This window comes from Triticum aestivum, chromosome 3A, assembly GCF_018294505.1.
Source record: "Triticum aestivum cultivar Chinese Spring chromosome 3A, IWGSC CS RefSeq v2.1, whole genome shotgun sequence".
Lineage (NCBI taxonomy): Eukaryota > Viridiplantae > Streptophyta > Magnoliopsida > Poales > Poaceae > Triticum > Triticum aestivum.
The window spans coordinates 39,675,463-39,698,514 of NC_057800.1; positions in this window are offsets into that span (position 1 = coordinate 39,675,463).

A 23,052-nucleotide genomic window follows, 5' to 3' on the forward strand; every position below is an offset into this window, starting at 1 on the left:
TCCAAACCTAAGAGACAGGCTATGGGAGAGGAGCTAGCAAAGCTATTGCAGGCCGGATTCATTAGAGATATAAAACATCCGGACTGGCTAGCAAACCTGGTGATGGTACCAAAGAAGGGCAAATCCTGGCGCCTGTGCATTGATTTTAAAGACCTTAACAAGGCTTGCCCAAAGGATCCCTTCCCCCTCCCCCGCATCGATCAAATTATCGACACTACCGCAGGACACGATTCGTTGTGTTTCCTTGACGCATATTCCGGCTACCATCAAGTCAAGATGGCAGAATCAGACCAATCCGCAATGGCATTTATCACACCATACAGCCCATTCTGCTTCAACACAATGCCCTTCGGGCTCAAAAACACCGGCGCAACATATCAGCGCATGATTCAGACATGTCTGCCAAGCCAGATCGGCAAAACAGTGGAGGCATATGTAGATGATGTGGTCATCAAAACAAGACATGTCGAATATCTAGTAGACGACTTGAGGCTCACATTTGATAACCTTCGAACATACGACATCAATCTCAACCTGGAAAAATGCGTTTTCGGCGTTCCAGCCGGAAAGCTCTTGGGCTTCATTATATCCAGTAGAGGAATCGAAGAAAATCTAGCCAAGATCCGAGCTCTGTCGCAACTGGATATCCCAAAGGACCTCAAACAAATACAAAAGTTAACTGGATGCGTGGCGGCTCTAAGCCGCTTTATCTCCCGCTTGGGAGAAAAGGCCCTACCCCTTTACCGCCTCCTTCGGTGCACCGAACACTTGACGGATGCAGCCATGGCCGGACTCGAGGAGATAAAAGACATACTTGCAACAAACCCAGTCCTGGCCGCGCCAAATATTGGCGAACCAATGTTATTATATATTGCAGCAACACATCAGGTTGTAAGCGCAGTGCTCATCGTTGAACGAGAAGCGGACGGACACAGATTCCCCCTTCAAAAGCCGGTCTATTATGTGTCCACTGTCCTCACTCCTTGCAAATCACGGTACCCGCATTATCAAAAGATCGAGTACGCGGTATTCATGGCATCCCGGAAGCTACGGCACTTTTTTCAAGAGTGTTCAATAACAGTAGCCTCGGAAGTACCACTTAACGATTGTCGGGTGGTAGGTGCGACATATGCCAACGGGTGGCTTATCATTGTGGGAACCAGTAAGACATCGCCGGTGCCTGGAAACGGGATAAGGCGAAGACATGCACATCGGCGGATCTTACCCAGCTTCGGGGCTCTCCTTGGAGATAACACCCCTACTGCTGCTCTGCGGGGTCTCCGCATATTCACTAGATGAACACGTAGCTACACAATGCTCCTTGAGCTGTTTGGTGGTGGAGGAAGAAGGGCACGGCTAGCCTGCTTCTTCTCCTCGTGTGGTGTCTAGAACTAGCAGAGGGTCGAACCCTTTGCATGGGTGCCCCGGGGGGTTTATATAGGCCTACCCCCCGGGGGTACAATGGTAATCCGACTGGGCACGGGGCCCAGCCGTCTGTGACTGCACTCGCCGGCTTCTGCGCCGGCTGCTGGGGCCCGCCGACTCGTGGGTCCCGCCGGCTGCTGGCCCCTTGGTCGACAGGCACGCCCCACTGTCCAGGGCCCGGTCAGCGGCTAGTTACTGTGGCTTCATCTTGGTGACGTGGGCTTCGTCGTGGTAGGCGCGGCTATAGTGCCGCCGCCCGTCGGGCGATCACTGTAGCCTCACCGCGTCTTGTGTCCTTAATGGGGCATCTCCTTCGAGGGAGGCGTCAAGCCGACTGCGGGGAGCCGGCTCTGTCTTGGGCCGACTGGTGGGAGGTGTGGCCGCCTTCGGGCGTCTCTCTGCCCGAAGGGGCCCACCATCTGTGGGCCACGCTGGCGGCCCGTCGTTGGTGACACCAAAGTCAACATGGCAATAGTGCTGCGCCGGACGGGTCGTGCCTACTCCGTATGGCACACTGTGCCAGGCGTGCTCCGGGATTCGGGGGTGGTAGGCTTCATTGTAGCCACGCTCCATCGCACCGTCGTTAGGTGGGTGCAAACTTTGAGGGTACGGTCTCGAACGCTTTATGGGAGCCGGCTTCTTGGAGTCGGCCTTCTCGTAGCTGGCTTCATGAGGGCTGAAGTCGGACCGCCTTCCGAAAGCTGGCCTGGGGGGCAGCCGGCAAGGGGAAGGCGGCCCCATGTCTTGGATTCTTGAGAGCCGGACGGGCTCGTAATTTTTTCAGAAGGGCCAGGGGAAGCCGTCTAGGCTACCCATGGCTATTTACTCTGACAGTAGTCCCCGAAGCTGATCGAGCTTCGACGCGGACAGAGGGACGAGAAGCTTGGTCAGCTTCTTACACTGATGAGCCGGCTTTGCTGGTGTAGGCCGATTTCAGAGAGCTCCTGTGTCTCGTGGACGGGACGGTGGTTGACTTGCGCGCTGACTGCGGGCCCTCCCGTGGGCCACGTGGCGGCGGAAACCCGCCAACGCACGCGCGCGATGGGACGCCGTCGCAGGCCCGGGCCAGCCACTCCCTGGCCTTGGCCCGAGCGCTGATCTTCTGGGGCCCAGGGGGACTGATCGCCTTCCTGTGGCGACTCTCAATTTGCCATTAGGGCGTAATAAACGCGGGGCGTGGGGGGAGTGGGCATGATCGATCCGCACGTTCCCCCACGCCGCGTCTCCTCGGCTCCGCCACGCGAGCCTACAAGTAGGGGGAGGAGGGGGAGAGGCAGAGGTTCGCTCGCTCTCCCCCACTCTGTCCCTCCTCGTCTTCCTTCTTCTTCCTCTCGCTGCCGTCGCAGCTTCCCGTCGTAGCACCCCCACATCGTCCTGCTCCCATGGCGTTGTCAAGATCGTGGGACGGCTCCAACGTCCATGAAGACCATGTGGAGTTCCTCCGCCAGACACGGCGCTTGCCCGGCGCCAACCTCGTGCAGGTCCGCCTGGCGCCGGAGACGGAGATCTCGCCGGCGCCGAAGGAGGGCGAGCGGGTCGTCTTCCGCTCGCACTGCCTGCGCGGCTTCGGCCTTCCAGCGAGCGGATTTCTTTGCTGCTTCCTCGAGTTCTACAACCTCCAGCCGCATCACCTCATGCCCAATGCGGTGATGCTGCTGTCTTCGTCTCCCTCTTCGAAGGCTTCTTGGGGCTGCTCCCCACGCTGGAGCTCTGGGGAGAGTTCTTCCAGAGCAAGCTCGGCACCGTCGTCGCTGGCGTGCCCGCCCCCTGCGGGGCCTTCATCGCCATGAGGAGGGCGAGCGAGAACAATCCGTTCCCATCCATCCGCCTAATCCAGTCGGTGAAGGTCTGGCAAAAATCGTACTTCTATGTGAAGAACGTCGCCGAGCAAGGAGACTACATCAACCTGCCGACTTACGTAGCCGGCCCGCCGGCTAGGAGGCAGCCCTCGTGGATTTTCCGGTCCCGGGCACTGTCTCCAGCCGGGAACGCCGCCGTCTCCCCGCTTCGGGTGATGATCCAGTCGGAAGGCCTGCGCGGGGCCGACTTGGTGGTCGCCTTCGTGGAGCGCCGGATTCTTCCTCTCCAAAGCCAGCCCCATATGATGTGTCAGATGAGCGGCCACTTTGACCCAAGCCGGCTAAGCACATGGTAAATGCCCTATGCGTAGGTGGCGCTGATGGTTAATTACATCATCAACTGCAAGCTCGCCGGGGACTGGCAATACGGCAAGGCGCCATATTCTCGCGCCAATCCTCCGCCCGTGGTAAGCTTCTCTCTCTATCTTCTTTTTGTTGTCAGTCGGCTTCATGACGGCCGGCTTCTGACCAGTCGGTTCTTTTGAGCAGAACCCTCTTCTTCCGCCGCCGGCAGGGGCGGCAGGGATTGAACACCAGTATGCCCCCGACCGCACGGTGGACGACGTTGACGACCCGGACTTGGGGGCAGCCACCATGGAAGACGCCGTCGTGGGGGACAACGCCGAGCCCAGAGGATCAAGGTTCACCATGAGCTTCGAGGAATGGCCGGACGATGCTGAAGCCGAAGTCGCCCCGCGTCGCCAGCCGGCGGCCGACTATCAGGGCGTGGGCTCGTCCATCGCACCGGCTGCGGGCGGCGCGCAGAAGCGCCTGGCCGCTTCAGGCCTCTTCGGCAGTCGGCCGAAGAAGTCCAAGCCCTCCACCGCGGCGACAAAACGAGATGAGGTGGCCGCAAAGGCGGCCCGCTTCCGCAAGGCGGTGAAGCAGCCTCAGGCGGTTTCAGCGTAAGTCGCCGATTGCCTGGTCGCATGCCCTTCATCATTCTCTTTCTCTTCGAATATTCTTCTTAACTTTTTCTCACTTGCTGGACAGGGCGCCGCTTTCCCTTGAGCGGGGTCCGGGCGGCTCCGTCGTGGGGCCGGCTGGAGGGTCTTCGAGCTCCCGCCGCGTGGACCCCCACGCCGACGTTCGGGAGGCCATAGAGCGGAACGCCTGCGAAGTGCGGGAGGAGCGCGAGGCGGCGGAGAAGGCGGCCGCCCAGGCGGCGAGGGAGCAGGCCGACACGGCAGCCAAGGCACAGACGGAGGCGGCTACCACGGAGACGGAGACGGAAAGCTCGCGCAACCAGCCTCCGCTGCTCGCCATTCCTCTCCGAGCCGTAGCCCCCGACACCCCATTGACCTTGGCGGAGGAGATCGTCCAAGACCCGCCGCTGATGGAGAGGGGGGAGGACCCCGTGGCCTTCGCGAGGAGAGCGCCGCCAGCAGCGCCAACCGGAGCGGGCCTAGGCGGCCAATCGTCAGCGGCGCCAGAGGGGCCGACCGGAGGTGAGCCGGAGAACAGAGCCGGCCTTGAGGTGCAGCCGGCGACGAGCCGGCGCGCAGGGGGTGGCGCCGCTCCGCCGGAGTTGCGCCGAGTCGCGGGCGCAGGCCAGTCGGCGGAAGATCTGGAGGCGGCCAGTGTAAGTGCATCTAGTGCCACCCCTAGTTGGTTTTGGAGTATTGATGACAAACCTAGTTGAGGGACTAATGTGTTTGTGAGAATTGTAGGAAAACACAGGTAGAAGTCCCTCATTGATTCGGTTTTACTACCAGAGATGACCCCTAAAAATGTATGAAGACATTGAAGACAAAGGTGATATATGAAGATATTCACATTGAAGACTATGACAAAAGAAGACACGTTATGAAGCCTATGGAGCTCGAAGACTTAGATCTTTCATAGTTCTTTTTATTTTGTGTTGAGTCATAGGAACCACCGTACTGTTAAGTGGGGTCCAGGAGAACCAGTCAGAATGACTAAAGTGATGCCTAAATCAAAAACCTATGTCTTCGAGCGAAGACAATGAGAGCGAATCTTGTCCAGAGCTGGACAAGTCAACTTTGCTTGTAGCCCAAGTAAAGTTGCCATGAGAGTTTGAAATCTGACCGTTGAGACACGTGTCAGTTCCTTAGTGACCCAGGGTTATTTCGGACAAATCAGGTCGGGTTGCCAAGTGGCTATAAATAGCCCACCCCCACAACCATAAACGGTTGGCGGCTCAGATTTTAGTGCACGGCTTTTGTCGTTTGAGAGCAACCCACCTCGAAGCCTTTGAGAGAAAATTTCTAGTGAGGAGAAAAGCCCTAACCACCTAGAGCCAGAGCAAATTGGGCATCACTTAGGTCTTCTTGTCTGTGTGATCTGAAGACTTATTACACTTGAGGACTGTGAATCTTCTAGACGGCTAGGCGTCGCGTTCAGAGCATCCAAGAGACATTGTGGATTGCCAGTGAACGAAGTTTGTGAAGGTTTGGGAGTCTACCTTGAAGACTTACCAGAGTGATTGGGTGAGGACTAAGTGACCTTAGCTCAAGGAGAATACGGTGAGGACTTGGTGTCCTGAACTGTGTGTTCAGGACTGGGTGTCCGGGACTATGTGTCCTAAGGTTTAAATACCTAGCCGCTCCAACCAGACGTACAGTTGTCACAGCCACCGGAACTGGTCCAACATATCATTGTCTTCCACGAGTCACTGGTTTCATCTTCACTTCCTTTTCTTTCTGATACTCATTGTGAAGCCATTGCATACCTGTTCTATCTTTTGTCTTCACAACATGAATGTATGATCTGTTTGGCTTCATAACTTCTTCCTACCTGATCCTTATTACACTGTAGTTGTTTGTCATTGTGCTTTCACTCTATTGAATACATGACCATGGCTGGCCTAGTGTAATCTAACTTTCGCTGCATAGTAATAGGCATAATCTTTGCTGTTTGTCTTCATAACTCTCACGTTTTGAAGACTTTCATAAAAATCGCCTATTCACCCCCCCTCTAGTCGATATAACGCACTTTCAATTGGTATCAGAGCAAGGTGCTCCCTTATTCTGTGTGATTCGGTTTAACCACCTGGAGTTTTAGCTATGTCGACTGCAGGGATAATCAAAGTCTCAGCTGCTTGCCCCGTCTTCGATGGAACTGAATATCCCTACTGGAAGAATAAGATGCGCATGCATCTTGAAGCCATTGACGTCGACCTATGGTATGTCGTCGAGAACGGCGTTCCCAAGGCCGGAGAAGGTGTCACTGCTGCTGATGTCAAGAAGTTCACTCAACTGGACTCTACTGCCAAAAATATCATCTGTGGTCATCTGACAAAAGGACAGTATGGCCGTGTGAGTGCCTTGAAGACATCCAAGCTGGTCTAGGACTAGCTCTCCAAGGTCAATGCAGGTGTCTCAACCCAGAGAGATCAAAGAATCAGTGTTATTCGCAACCTCTTCAACCGCTTCAAGCAAAATGACAATGAGAATGTCCAGCACACATTTGACCGGCTCACTGACATCACAAATGAGCTTCAAGCCCTCGGCGCCACTGAGATCACCAAACATGAAATCGTCAAGACGCTGCTGAGATCACTTGATAGTTCGTTTGACATCCTGGCCCTGATGATTCAAGAACGTCCTGATTTCAAGACACTCGATCCGTCTGACATACTTGAGAGGCTCAACACACATGAGTTTCTGCTTTCTGAGAAAAGAGATATCTGCGGTCCAAACTATGGGCGAACTCATGCCTTGAAGGCAAAAGCTGTTTCCTCATCTAAAGAAGAATCCGACAGCAGTTCTGATGACCCTGAAGACATTGGAAGAGAACTTGCAATGCTAGTGAAGAAGTTCCAAAAATTCACCAAGAAGAAAGGCTTCAGAAAATCTTCACGATTAAGCTCAAGGAATGATGAAGCTTCTGCTCATGACTACAAGAAGAAAACATGTCACAAGTGCAAGAAAACTGGACACTTCATCTCTGAGTGTCCACAGTGGGACAATGAGAACAGAAGGAAGAAGAAGAGCAAGGAATATGATTCTGACGACAAAAAGAAGAAGAAATACTCAAAGTCTTCTTCCAAGTCTTCATCAAAGTCTTCATCACACAAGAAGAGCACATCTGGCAAGGCACGTGAGTTTGTTGGCAAGGAAATGGATTCAGAGGAGGAGTCCGCTTCTGAGGAGGCGGAGGTGGAATCTGAGGACGAGTCTGATTCTGGCATTGCGAGTCTGGCTACAGCATACGTCGCCAAGTCCATATTCAACTCTGAAGACAATGACCGCATCACCGACACCAATGCAAATGACAAGAACGACTCCACTCCTACCTACTGCTTCATGGCACGCGGTGCCAAGGTAAACACACGCACTACTCGCTATCAAACATCTAGTGACGATGACTCTGACTGTGATTCAAAACCCAGCTACAAAACACTTGCTAAAATTGCAACTGAACAACAGAAAGCTATGGAACATATTCAAAAACTGTTAGACAGAAGCGATGATCTGTTGGGTGCTGAAATGACTCGATCTGAATTCTTAATTGAAGACATAAAAAAATCTTCACATTAAGTATCAGGAACTTGAAGATCATCTTGATACTCTCTCAACAACTCATGAAAAGCTTTCCTATGATTATCTTCAAAGGAAGCAAGAGCTTGAGAAAGTGAGAGCGGCTCATGAAGATCTTCAAAAGGAAAACGAGTCACTTCGCTCCAAACAGATCAGTTCCACTCAGGAAGGATTTGAACCACCATGTCTTAAATGCATTGAGCGTGATAATGCTACTTCTGTTGCTGAATGTTCCACTGCTACTGCTGTTGCAATATCTTCAACTGTTGATGTGGTAACTAACCCCTCTGGTGAGGATACCACTGCTATTGCTAATGAGAATGCTAGTTTGAAGACATTGCTTGAAACAGGGATGTACAAAGGTCTTAAAGGACATCAGACATTATGTGATGTCCTCAAGAAGCAGATTCTGAGCCGAAACCCTAGGAAAGAGGGTGTTGGGTTCGTGAGGAAAATAAATGCAGATGGCTCTTACTGGAAACCTGAGCAGTACCCCAAAACCACATGGGTTGCTGCAAAGGAACTTTCAGCAGATCCATCCAATTTATCTGGCTTCACTTGTGCTAACCCCATTATAATTGATGAATCCTTTGATGCAAACTATAAACTGTTTAAGAATCAGAATGGTGAAGTGTTTGCCAGGTACATTGGTACTAACTGCAAGAATGGACCGCCTATGAAGAAGATCTGGGTTCCCAAAAAGTGTCTGGAAAATCTTCCTATGAATGTCTTCATGACACCTCACTTGAAGAAGACAAACCTCAGACCAAAGGCATCATACGGTCCAATGGCTTCATACAAACAGAGGACTCACTTGAGTCACACTAACGAAAATGTTTTGCAGGGAAACCATACTCAGGCATATGAATATGAGAGCGGTTCATCAAACCGTCATGTTCATATGACCAAAAATTATTCTGCTTACTCCTATGAGTATTATTGTCCACCTGCTAGACTGTTTGCTAAGGCTTCAAAGCCAAAATTCTCAGATGCTGCACTTAGACTTATTGCTTCTAAGCCACCCTTGAAGATGTGGGTGGTTAAGAAAGCTTAACTCTCTTTTGCAGGGAAAGGTCTCCAGCAGAAAAACAAAATCTTCTGACGCTATTGCTGGGGACCTTAAAAATCTTGTAGGGCGCAAGATAAAATGCCCAAATGACATCATTATGTACTTTGTTCCTGAATCGCATGCTACTCTCCCTATTAGTCCTAATCTGGATCTAAGTTTTCGTAACCCACTGGTTCGTTAAATGTTTTTGCTTCACAATTCTCTTCGTGAAGCCTGTCCCCCTAACTGCACTGTAGGGTACGACACCAACGACTTCAAAGTCTTCAGAATGGATTATTGACAGTGGGTGTACAAATCATATGACTGGCAAAAGAAGTCTTCTTATGGACTCAACATTACGTCCATCCGACAAGAGCCACATCACATTTGCTGACACTAGTAAAAGTAAGGTATTGGGTGTAGGTAGAGTTGCAATCTCAAAGGATCAACACATGGATAAAGTCATGCTGGTTGAATCCCTTGGCTTCAACTTAATGTCTGTCTCAATGCTTTGCGATTTGAATATGATCGTAATGTTTGGAAAATATCGTTGCCTGGTACTAATGGAATCTAACAAGTGTCTAGTGTTTGAAGGGTATCGTAAAGGTGATTTGTACGTGGTAGATTTCTCAGCAGGGCCACAACTTGCAGTATGTCTTCTTGCAAAAGCTTCAGAATGCTGGCTTTGGCATCGGAGGCTTGGGCATGCTGGCATGAGGAACCTCCATACCCTTGCGAAGAAGAAGCATGTCATAGGCACCGAGGGCGTCAAGTTCAAGAAAGATCACTTATGCGGTGCCTGTGAAGCAGGGAAGATGACAAGGGCAAAACATCCTTCGAAGACAATCATGACTACTACACAACCCTTCGAACTGCTCCACATGGATCTTTTCGGTCCCACTCACTAGTCAACTTTTACTACCACTGCTTGCCTCTATGGCTTCGTGATTGTTGATGATTACTCTAGATATACTTGGGTGCACATAATCCTTTACAAGACTAAAGTGCAGGATGTCTTCAGACGCTTCGCCAATCGAGCTATGAACAATTTTGGCGCCAAGATAAAGCACATCAGAAGTGACAATGGCACTGAATTCAAGAACACTAGCCTTGATACATATCTTGATACCATGGGCATCACACATGAATTCTCAGCTCCGTACACGCCACAGCAGAATGGCGTCGTCGAACGCAAGAACAGAACACTCATTGAGATGGCCAGAACAATGCTAGATGAATACAAGACTCCAAGAAAATTCTGGACTGAAGCCATTGATATTGCATGCCATACAATCAATCGTGTTTATCTTCACAAGCTTCTGAACAAGACATCTTATGAACTACTAACTAGCAAGAAGCCAAATGTCAGTTACTTCAGAGTATTTGGCTCAAGGTGCTGGATCAAGGACCCACATCACACTTCAAAATTTGCACCTAAAGCACATGAGGGCTTTATGCTTGGATATGGAAAGGACTCGCACTCCTACAGAGTCTTCAATCTCTTTCATTACAAAGTGGTTGAAATAGTGGATGTGCGGTTCGATGAGACAAATGGTTCACAAAGAGAGCAACTGCCAAATGTGCTAGATGAAGTTCCAGCTAGTGAATCAATCAAGCTTATGGGAACTGGAGAGATTATACCTTCTGAAGCTCATCCTGAAGAAGAACTTATTATCTCAGCACCTGATCAACATGAAGACATTGCTCAACCTAAAGACATTCCTCCTAGCAACAACACAGATCAGCAAGAGCAAAGTCTTCGCCCTATACATCCTCATGTTGCCAATGAAGTGCAGATTGACAAAATAATTGACAGCATCAATGCACTTGGTCCACTCACTCGTTCAAGGGCAACTCAGCTATCAAATATTTGTGGGCACTTCGCATTCGTGTCAATTCCAGAACCCGAGAAAGTTGAAGAAGCCTTCATGGAACCTGAATGGATTCAAGCTATGCAAGAAGAGCTTCAACAGTTTGAGCTGAATAATGTATGGGAACTGGTTAAGGGTCCTGATCCACGGAAGCACAACATAATAGGCACTAAATGGATATACCGCAACAAACAAGATGAACATGGTCAAGTTGTCAGAAATAAAGCTCGTCTCGTTGCTCAAGGATATACTCAAGTGGAGGGCATTGACTTCTATGAAACATTTGCTCCTGTGGTTAGGCTTGAAGCCATACGCATACTTCTGGCCTATGCAAATCATCATAACATACTTCTATATCAAATGGACGTGAAAAGTGCCTTTCTCAATGGAAAGATTGAAGAAGAAGTGTATGTTGCACAGCCACCTGGCTTTGAAAATCCAAAACATCCTGACATGGTATACAAGCTCAACAAGGCATTGTATGGCCTCAAACAAGCCCCTAGGGCCTGGTATGACACACTCAAATACTTCCTGAAGAGCAAAGGCTTCATACCTGGTTCCCTGGATCCCACTCTTTTCACGAAGACATATGATGGTAAACTGTTTGTGTGCCAAATATATGTGGATGACATTATCTTCGGCGGCACCAATCAGAAGTACAGTGAAGAGTTTGGATATATGATGCAAGAGCAATATCAGATGTCCATGATGGGAGAACTGAAGTTCTTCCTTGGTCTTCAAATTCGACAACAACGCAATGGAATCTTCATATCTCAAGAGAAGTATCTCAAAGATTTCCTGAAGAAGTTCGGTATGCAAGACTGCAAAGGCTTCACAACACCAATGCCAGCCAAACATCATCTAGGTCCTGACGACAATGGTAAAGAGTTTGATCAAAAGGTATACTGCTCCATGATTGGGTCTTTGCTTTATTTATGTGCATCTAGGCCATATATTATGCTTAGTGTTTGCATGTGTGCTCGATTTCAAGCGGCACCAAAGGAGTCGCATCACTTAGCTGTGAAGCGAATTCTTCGATATTTAGCTCACACCCCAACTCTAGGATTATGGTATCCAAAGGGCTCAGAGTTTGATTTGGTTGGATTTTCGGATGCTGATTATGCTGGTGACAAGGTTGATCGGAAGTCTACATCAGGCACATGTCACTTTCTGGGACGATCACTTGTATGTTGGTCTTCAAAGAAGCAGAACTGTGTATCTCTCTCCACTGCTGAATCTGAATACATTGCTGCTGGATCTTGCTGCGCTCAGCTTCTATGGATGAAGCAAACACTCAAGGACTATGGCATTCATCTGAAGCAAGTGCCACTTTACTGCGACAACGAAAGTGCCATCAAAATTGCCAACAACCCAGTTCGGCACTCGAAGACAAAGCACATTGAAATTCGTCATCACTTTCTCAGAGATCATGTTGTGAAGGAAGACATTGATATCATACACGTCAACACAGAAGAGCAATTGGCGGATATCTTCACCAAGCCCTTGGATGAGAAGAGATTTTGCAAGTTACGGTGTGAGCTAAATATCTTGGAATCCTCAAATGTCCTGTGATCAGGCACACATCCTAACACTTATGCATATTGATGACTTAGATGTGCAACACACAAAGTAAAGTATATCTTCATTCAATGAAGACATACATTCTAAGTGTGAATACATTAATGTGGAATTTGACTTCGGAGCGCCACGATAATTGTGCGCCGTGTCTGGGTCTAGTACTTCCTATACGGTGGGTAACGCCACCACCAAACGTTCCATTTTGAAGTGTTTCACTCATGGCGTTACCTTGCAATATCTTCACATTTGGTTTGGCTTCAAACTCAACATGTCTTCATGATTATCTTCACTACGTTGACTATATAGATATATATATACTCTAGTGTTCTGTCCTCTACAGCATTCAGTTATAGCTATGTCTTCTTGGTTGAATCTTTTGAACTAAGTGAATGTGATCGGACCCTAATCTCTCTATGCTTTCTATCTCAAATTCTATCTCTCCAAGTCATATGCATCCTATTGAAACTGTCGAATGTCTTCACTGTGTCCTTGTCAGCTGAAGTTATAGAGACAACCAAAAAGTCCGTTTCTAATGCTCATTCCTCCACATAAAATCCGGAGAAGCAGGAACGACCGCCCGACAATTTAGGCGTGCGTGGGACGTGGAACAAACCCCAAACTTCCGCTAACTGGCCACACATTCCTCAAATGCGAACCGCCAGGGGCACCTGCGTAATAGCACAGTGCCGCCCCTGAGTCTATAAATTCACACTTACCGCGGTCATTATCTTCTTCTTCCACCCTCGCACGAACCCTAGCGCCACCGCTAGCACTCGACGATGCCAGAGACGAAGCGCTTCGCTGCCGCAACCTCTCCAACACCGTCCTCACGCCGACCGCGGACATCGTCCTCTCCGCCGTCGCCGTAGGTGTTTTCCTTCGCCAAGTTAGGGCACGGAGGACTGAACTGCTCGGCATCAACTTCCTTCCGTCTAGCAGTTCAAGTGTGGTAAATAAAACTTCTTTTTACAACCTTTCTTGATCTCATGGTTCTGTCACTTTCTACCATAAGAAGTTTCTCTTTACACTAGTTAGATCTCTCGCTGCATCTCCTAACCTGCCTAGTATATTCACTTGTGCTTCATAAAGTAGTTAGATTCCTCACTTGTAATGATCTGTGGGTTCGTACAAATCTGGAACCAACTTCTTATCTATAAGTGAATGTCTTCGCACAATGAGGTCAATGTCTTCTAAACTGATTAATCTTCAAAACCTTCTGAGAATGCATATGACCTCTTCCCCTTCCCTCGCACCTTAATGCTATCACAGGTACATGTCCGTGGGAGAATCCTTCGGTTCTCATAGTCTGCATTCATTTGCAGAATTCCTACAGCATCACATAAACTCTCTTGAAGCCAGTTCCTGTTGGTCCAAAAAAAGAAAGCCTTTGAAAGTTTTGAAGCCTTTCAAGCTAAAGTTTATGGCTTCAGAAGCAGCAGCAAGGAAAGGGGGCAGACAGAGACGTGAGGGAACTTCCAAGGATCTGCCTGAAGACTTGGCAGAAATGTACAAAACAGATCCAGAAGAGAGCTATGGACAGCGCAAAACACGAATCCAATGGATTCGACGCTATAGGGCTGAACAGTGGTTCAAATACCGCTTCGTCACTGAGGAGTATGCTGAGAAAAGTGCCATCAAGAAGCCATGGGGGGACATCCTATACAAGAATCTCGTACCCAAGACCAGAGATGAAGCCATTGCTCAAGGCTTCTACCCATGTATGGTCCGAGGACCACAGCCTGATGATGCACATCCATCGTCACTTCTCTGGTGTCGTGATGACAATCTCTTCAAGTGCAACTTTCAGTTTGCCCAACAGTTAGCAAAGCTAAACAAGAAGAAATTTGGGCTTGACTTCAACCCTGGTCCCTCCTCACCAAGGGCAGATGGCACACGCGACGCGGAACCCAATTCATCGGTCCGTTTGCAAATCTTGAGGGCCTGATCACCCACATCTTAGTCCAAGGGACTGCTGTGAATGACCCTCCAGCTGATTCTGAGTCTGATGAAGCTCCTGCTGTGCCGAAGACAAAGCAGACAAAGAAACCAAAAGCTTCAAAGCCGGCCCCTGCCTCAAAAATCTCAAGGGCGAAGCCATTGAAAACTGCACCTCCTGAAGTCAGTGTGCAGTCTGAAGACGTATCCCGCGTCTCCAAGCCCCAGAAGGAAAAGGAGCCTATGCAACACACCAGCAAAGAGCTCACTGCTGCTGCTATTCTACGCAGCGAAGCCATTGATCTATCAAGCGACGAAGATCTGGGAGATGACGCTCTAGAGCAGCTTATCAAAAGCAAAGAGGAAGCTGAAATCTTCAACAATCTGCCTCTCTTTGATGTCGCCATCATTCACAGCTTCATCGATGAATGGTTTGACTCACCAGACATAAGCTTCGATGATCTGCAGCTGCCAGTTGGCCTCAGTGTCGCCTTCCAAGGCCCAATTGCTTCAGAACTGGCCATTGCTCAGTGCATTGTTGAGTTGAAGCAGAAAATTGATCACGAAAAGGCTCAGTACAAGACGCACATGGCCAGCCTCAGCGTGCAGGAAGTGAGGAGCTTCAAAATCATGCTGCATGATCTCAAAGAAAACTTTTTGAAGAAGCATGCTGAAGCTCACGGCTCGCGTGAAAGGATGAAGTCTTTGGCAGAAAAATGTGTTCAAGCCTACAACGAGGCTGAAAAGCACAAGGCACTTGGGCGTCCTGACATCGACCCCAAAATGGCCGCGAAGAAGAAGAAGAAGCCTGTTGTGAATGAACCAGAGGCACCTCAGCAAGAAGTGGTTCAAACTGTCTTCCCCACTCCAACGACTGGCTCGAAGCCAAAGAGCCGGTCAATAGCTTTAGAGCTAAAGAAGACAAGAACTGCAGAGGCTGAAGCTAGAAAAAGGAAGAGCTCTGAAGCCTCTCCTACTGCCCCCAGCAAAAAGAAACGCAAGATCAAGAAATCTCGGGCTGCTCCCACAGAGCCCTTGATAGTTGAACCTCTCTCTGTCCTTCACCCCAATGCGGAAAGAAGACTGACAGTTCATGAGCGTGCTCCCACAGAGGCTCCTGAAGCTGAAGACATACCAGCAGCCGACCCAATAGCTGCTGAAGACATTGGTCATCAGGACAATGTGCAAGATGATGCAGCCCTTCCTCAGCTTGAAACAAGCGAACTCATCAGTATTGGTCATCCTTTGATGCCAATGGCACAAGATGAGTCATGGGCGGATCGCCCTCAGGAGGAAGAAGACTTTGAGGTCCAGCCCACTCCGACCCCACAAGCGTCGTCTGCATTCCGTAGGATTCACAAAGGTCCACGACCTCAAGTCCATACTGCAGAAATTCCGGCTGCATCAGCCGAAGAAAATGAAGAAGCACCACCAGAATTGACTTCCCCGCTCCATCAAGATGCAGTTCTCCGGGAGAACGTACCGGAAATTGTCCCTCCAACTACACAAGCGGAGGAAGAAAGTGTTGCGGCTCCCACCACCAACACTGAAGCATATGTGGAGCCCGCCCCACCAAATGCTTCAGCGGAAAGCGAAGCTACCGAGCCAGACACTTCTGTTCCTGAGTCTGCTGCAGGTCCTCAATTCGATAATCATATTGAGAACAGGCCTCATATCCAGAAGCCAGTCCCAAGGCTTCCAAGGTTCCCAGGTCCTGCATCAGCACCTGGTTCCTTTAACATCAACAACTTCAAGGCAGACAATACATTTTTCAATAGCTCCAAGAACCCCTATTCAAAGGAAAGGATTGTATCAGACAGGTTCTGGAGCTATTCTCAGCGCAGCTATTATTCATGCATCTTATACAACCAAGGCCGCATCTTTCTGCACAAGCGCCTTGAGGTTGAAGCCATTGCTGGTCTACCATGTCTTGAGGAAGCTCTGGATTGCTTCAGGCAAGTGGGTCTTCTGCCGTTTGTGACAGATGAAGAGCACTGGAATGAAGAGCTTCTGCTTCAGTTCTATGCCACTCTGCATATCAAAGGATACAACAGAGATCCGAAGACTTGGATACTGGAGTGGATGACTGGAAATGTCCATCATGAAGCCAATGCATTTGATATCATTGAGCTCACCGGCCTGCCCACTCCAGGTGAATTCTTCGAGGAAGGCTGTCACCTACATTCTGAAGCTATTGAGAGCATATTTCAGAGACCTGAACCCAATATGAGTCAGATGCCCTCAATGATGAAGCCATTGCCTGAGGATGCACCCTATCCAACTGAGTTCTTTGTTGAAGACCTAGAGTACCTGCCCAGGACCATATATCACATTATCCGGCGGACTCTCTGGCCCATTAAGGGACACTCACCACATGCCAAGATTGAGGGTGCAATGAAGACACTCATATTCTATATCATGCATGGCAAATGCTTCAACGCACAGGATCTCTTCATACGCCAACTTGCTATGCCAGGCTCAGAATTGTTTGGTTTGAAATTCTATGCTCCTTGGGTGATGAGGCTGATCAAACTGCACCCTGCGATCTCGTATCAGCCCTCTGCCCGAAACCATCGGATCTTCTTGCCAGATGTGGATACCTCTACTGAAGCAATATACCCTGAGCCTGCCAAGCAACCGATAAGTCTTCAGAATGCCGAACACCAGAGCTTCATGCAGAATGTTGAAGGTGTTGAAGCCATATCCAGGGTCTATCCGTTGGCTGGCACTACACGTGCACCAGCATCTACTGAAGCCACAGATAGCACAAATGCTCCAAGACCCAAGAAGCGTGCTCGTGTCCTCACTGACTGAGAGCTTCTTGTGGCCCTTCACCAAAAGCAAGATAGGCATCATGACTGGCTAAAGCGCCAGATGAAGAGCCTCTAGGTGGATGTCAATCGTCTTAGAAACCTTGCCACCAAGAATGCCTTTGTTACTCATGAGACTTGCCGTCGTACGTGGAAAGGGCTCTCAATGATATGCACTGAAGCTGAACTTGAAGAGGATGGCTTCACAGAGCGCTTCAAATTTGACACCACACCTCCGAGAAGGGCTGTGATGCGCAACACACCGTCACTTGAAGACTCTGAGTTTTCTTCATCTGCTGCCACAGTTACTGCAAGGATCATTGATGAAGACGACGATGCTACTTCACCACCACCTGCTTCAGCACCTCAAAGCACTGCACCGCCAAACAACTCCACCGACCCTGCTGCGCCTGGGAACGCATAGAAAACACAATGTATTCAAACCTTTTTGGTCATTACTGACAAAAGGGGGAGAAGCATATGATGTTTATAGTCTTCAAGCGGGTCAATATGGGCGGGTGCCTTATGCTTTGTTATACTTTGCTTCGTGTTTACAACTCTTGTTTTTTGCTTCATTTGGTTCTTTGAGTTGTAAACACTAAAACTCGATGGTCGTCTGCTACTTGTTTACCACTCTATTTGCGAAGATAAATTCCGCATGTCCGACGATAAATTCCGCACTTATCTCATTCTACAGACGTCCATTTTCCATTATGCATGTCATTATCTTCATATACTTTCACATGCATAGTGGATTGTCATCATAAGCTGAAGCGGATCTCCACAAGTACAACCTGCCATGTGCATTTGCATTCCAAAAGCAAATTAACTCATATGCACATCTTCAGGGGGAGCCCTTGCAACTTATGAAGACAATTCCTTTACAAACTTCACACTTTATATTCCTCGTTGAAAACTTCAACTAGTTTGTCATCATTCACCAAAAAGGGGGAGATTGTAAGTGCATCTAGTGCCACCCCTAGTTGGTTTTGGAGTATTGACGACAAACCTAGTTGAGGGACTAATGTGTTTGTGAGAATTGCAGGAAAACACAGGTAGAAGTCCCTCATTGATTCGGTTTTACTACCAGAGATGACCCCTAAAAATGTATGAAGACATTGAAGACAAAGGTGATATATGAAGATATTCACATTGAAGACTATGACAAAAGAAGACACGTTATGAAGCCTATGGAGCTCGAAGACTTAGATCTTTCGTAGTTCTTTTTATTTTGTGTTGAGTCATAGGAACCACCGTACTGTTAAGTGGGGTCCAAGAGAACCAGTCAGAATGACTAAAGTGATGCCTAAATCAAAAACCTATGTCTTCGAGCGAAGACAATGAGAGCGAATCTTGTCCAGAGCTGGACAAGTCAGCTTTGCTTGTAGCCCAAGTAAAGTTGCCATGAGAGTTCGAAATCTGACCGTTGAGACACATGTCAGTTCCTTAGTGACCCAGGGTCATTTCGGACAAATCAGGTCAGGTTGCCAAGTGGCTATAAATAGCCCACCACCACAACCATAAATGGTTGGCGGCTCAGATTTCAGTGCACGGCTTTTGTCGTTTGAGAGCAACCCACCTCGAAGCCTTTGAGAGAAAATTTCTAGTGAGGAGAAAAGCCCTAACCACCCAGAGCCAGAGCAAATTGGGCATCACTTAGATCTTCTTGTCTGTGTGATCTGAAGACTTATTACACTTGAGGACTGTGAATCCTCTAGACGGTTTGGCGTCGCGTTCAGAGCATCCAAGAGACATTGTGGATTGCCAGTGAACGAAGTTTGTGAAGGTTTGGGAGTCTACCTTGAAGACTTACCAGAGTGATTGGGCGAGGACTAAGTGACCTTAGCTCAAGGAGAATATGGTGAGGACTTGGTGTCCTGAGCTGTGTGTTCAGGACTGGGTGTCCGGGACTGTGTGTCCTAAGGTTTAAATACCTAGCCGCTCCAACCAGACGTACAGTTGTCATGGCAACTGGAACTGGTCCAACATATCATTATCTTCAACGAGTCACTGGTTTCATCTTCACTTCCTTTTCTTTCTGATACTCATTGTGAAGCCATTGCATACCTGTTCTATCTTTTGTCTTGACAACATGAATGTATGATCTGTTTGGCTTCATAACTTCTTCCTACCTGATCCTTATTACACTAGTTGTTTGTCATTGTGCTTTCACTCTATTGAATACATGACCACGGCTGGCCTAGTGTAATCTAACTTTCGCTGCATAGTAATAGGCATAATCTTCGCTGTTTGTCTTCATAACTCTCACGTTTTGAAGACTTTCATAAAAATCTCCTATTCACCCCCCCTCTAGTCGATATAACGCACTTTCAGGCCAGCACTGCCACGTCCGAGTGGACTCCCAGCGGGGGGACTGGCGAGCTGAATGTGGCGGCTCAAGGGGTCTGGAGCCGGCTGCAAGCTCAGGCCGCCCTACTGCAACAGTTCACCCAGGAGTTCTTGTTGACGCGAGCCACCATCCGGGTGAGTCCTTCGTTCCTGGCTGCTTTGCTTTTGTTAATTTCTTCCGTGGGGGCACGTCAGCGCACCCACTGGATATAGTCCCCGAGATTCGGGCCGACTGCTGCGCAGTCGGGTCGGATCTTTTCTCGACGGTTACCTTACTTTGCTTTTTGTCTGAACTTTCAGGAATACCACCACCTTTGTGCTGCCGCCTTCAACTCCCAGGCTCAGGAGTTGAGTCGGAGGACCGACGATCTGGCCGACATCCGAAGTAAGTACTCGATCTTATCTGTCTCCTGTGGGGGCGCGTCAGCGCACCCATTGGGTGTAGTCCACGAGATTCGGGCCGACTGCTGAGCAGTCGGGTCGGATCTTTCTTGACGACTCTTTCCTTATTGGTTTTTCATTTTCTTTGTCTTCAGGGGCCAACGCCGTCTTGAGGAAGGAGCTCGGCGAAGCGAGGGCCGCCCTTCATACCAAGGAGGCCGAGTACGCCACCTTGCTCCAGGAATGGGATCGCCTAGCCAAGAAGCTGGCCGACCAAGAGAAGAGCCACAAGGCAGCCCTACAGGCGGCGCAGAATAGCGAAGCCGCCTTGAAGGCAGAGTATGAGACTGAGGTGGCGAGCTGGGCTGAGACCCGACGAGCCCTGGATGAAGGCTTCGGCCGGATCGAGGACGTGATCAATGGTAAGCCGCCTTCTTCGCCCCTCTCCTGCCCCTTGCCGCCTGGGTTTTTGGCTTAACTTGAGCTGCTGCTTGTTGTTTTTTGCAGACTACTTCCCCGGCTACTCCGCCTTCGCCGCCCAAAGCATTGAGGCCCATCGCGAGGCGCGCTGTCAGGCGGGGGCCAACATCGCGCCGGATGCGAACCGGACGCTTGAGGAGCAGCTCTTGGCTGTCCAGGCGCGGTTGCAGCCGGCTCATCGGATGCTTCGCTGGCTCCAACGTGCCGGGGCGCAAGTGTTGGCCTCCCTCTGGCCCAGCGAGACGATCCCCCGCACCCCAAGCCGGACTGCCGACTGGCTGGAGGTCGCCATCGGTCGCTTTGAGGCTGGGAAGGCGTCGGCGGCCCACCTCGGAGCCGGGCGGGCGTTGGAGTTCGTTCGGGCTTGGTACCCCGGGCTGAGCCTGGACCAGCTGCGCACTTGCCGGATGGAGGCCGACGCGGAGCTGGAGGAGGTGAGGCCGGCTATCGCCCAGCGGGCCGAGTGCACCGACATCAGCGTTTTCGCACCTGAAATCGATGATGACGGTGTTTCTTAGCCAGAGGAGTGGTTCGGGCTGAATCCGGCGGTGGGCGAGGACTCGGCGGAGGAGATTGCCTCCAGCGACGAGGGCGAGGATGACGAAGAGGAGGATGACAAAGACGTCGAGCCGGCTGGTGGAACAATCGGCCGACCTCAAGCCGACCGTGCCTCCAGCAACGAGGCGCGTGGAAGCGCGCCCTCTGCGGGAGGCGGTGACCAAGCCGAAGTTCGCCAGCCGGCCGCTCCTTCAGTCGGCACGACCGTCTCCGCCAACCAGCCCGGCTCGTCGGTCGCTCCGCCAGCTTGACCTGCCGTCTTTATCTTTCCTGCTTGTTGTCTTTTGTACAATCTTCATTAAGTTTCGTAGTTCCACCAACTGGGGTGTATCCAAACTATGTTGAATGCTAGCGTCTCGGAGGTCTTTTTATGTAAATATTGTTATGTGCATGTTCGGTTTCCATTCGCGTATGCTTTTTATCCTTAGGCTTTTTCCTTTGCCGCCTTCCCCCTTTGGGGAGGCAAGTACTTGAGCTTTCTTGGATTGAAGTGAAGTGAATGGAAACCGGCCGGCCGGCTACTCTGGTAGCCAGTCAGTAGTGGGAGAAAAAACCGGCTTTTGTTATATTAGTCCGTTAGTCCCTAGCCATTTTTCGTGTGGGCGCCCGTTCCTGCCTTTAACTCTTGCCAGCCGGACAGCCGGCTCTTCGAACTGCGACTTTTGGCAAGAGAAGGCTTGGGAGCCGGCACACTACTTGTCTGACTGTGGGCAGGACTTCTAATATAACTGCAGTCGGCCAGTCCCCGAGCCGACTAGTCGAACCCGGTGACGGACGGAACAAGTAAATGAAATGACAAGGTCATAAGCATGATACTTTTCGTTTGACTGGCTTTGCATCTTCTCAAATGTGTAGTTTGTGCTCGGCGAATTTCCTCGGAACACCCAGCATGTCCTTGGGGGACCATGCGAAGATGTCCCGATTCTCACGGAGGAAATCGGTGAGCTCGCCTTCCTATTTGCTGTTCAGGTTTGCCCCGATGACGGCAAACCTCTCTGGGTGCTCGGGGTCAAGAGGTATCTTCTTCGTCTCCTTGGCCGGCTGGAAAGATCCTTGAGCATCATGCTCCTTGGGATCGGGGGACACGACCGACTGCTTGCCGGCTATGGCCACGACTCGGTCCAGCATCTTCTTCTCTTCGGCAATCACAAGGGACTCGGCCAGCCAGCTGCTGGCTGCTGCGCACTCAGAGGACTTCTTGTAATCGCCGGCTATGGTGATGACGCCTTTGGTGCTTGGTATCTTCATCTTGAGGTATGCATAGTGGGGAACTGCCATGAATTTGGCCAAGGCAGGTCGGCCAAGCAATGCATGGTAAGGGCTCTCCAGGTCCACCACTTCGAACCAGATCGCTTCCCGGCGGAAATGCTCCTTGTCCCCAAAGAGCACATCGATCTTGATCTTGCCAATGGGGGCGCAGGACAGGCCGGGTACAATGCCATGAAACACTGTCCAAGTAGGCATGAGCTGCTTCGTCTTGACGTTTAGCTTCTCCAGGGTGTCACGGTACAGGATGTTGATGCTGCTCCCGCCGTCTATCGACACACGGGAGAAGCGGGCGGCGCGTCTGTCCGTTGCAAGGGTGGCTTCCAGGACCAAAGCATAAGAGCCGGGAGACGGCATCACCTCTGGGTGGTCGGCCCGGCTCCAGCTGATGGGCTTTTCAGACCAATGCATGTGTCCGGCGGGGTTGGCAGCTACCACGCTGACTTCCTGGTGCTCTCGGCGTTTGCTGCGCCGGTCTTCGGGCTGGCTGGTAAAGACGATGTAGGTCGCTTGCTCGTCGGGGAACTCGTCGTGCATAGCTCCGACTGCGGGCCGAGTGGCCGGAGGTGGCGGAGCCGGAGGTGGTGGGCCGGCAGGCGGAGGCGGCACGAGTCCCTCGCCCTTAGAGATTCGGGTGAGCCAATGGCACTTCCGGGTTGTGTGGTTGGACGGCTTCGTGCCGCTGTGGAACTTGCAGGGGGCGTCGAGGGTTTGTTCGTAGGAGAAAGCCGGCTGCCAAGCCGGCCGGCCGCCCTTGGTTTCTTGGGTGCAGGCCGCCCTTCAGGCGGCACGTCTTCAACTGTGGCCACCTGCCGACTGGCGAGAGGCAGCGCGGGGCCCTTGCGCTTGTGGTCGTTCGGGTGTGGCCGTCGGCCGGAATCCCCAGCCGGCGTCTTGGGCGCCGGGTTGAGTACCTTTCCGGATGCGTCTACCTGAAGCTCGGTCTTCATTGAGGAGTCGGCGGTGGCGTACTTGTCAGCTATGTCCAGA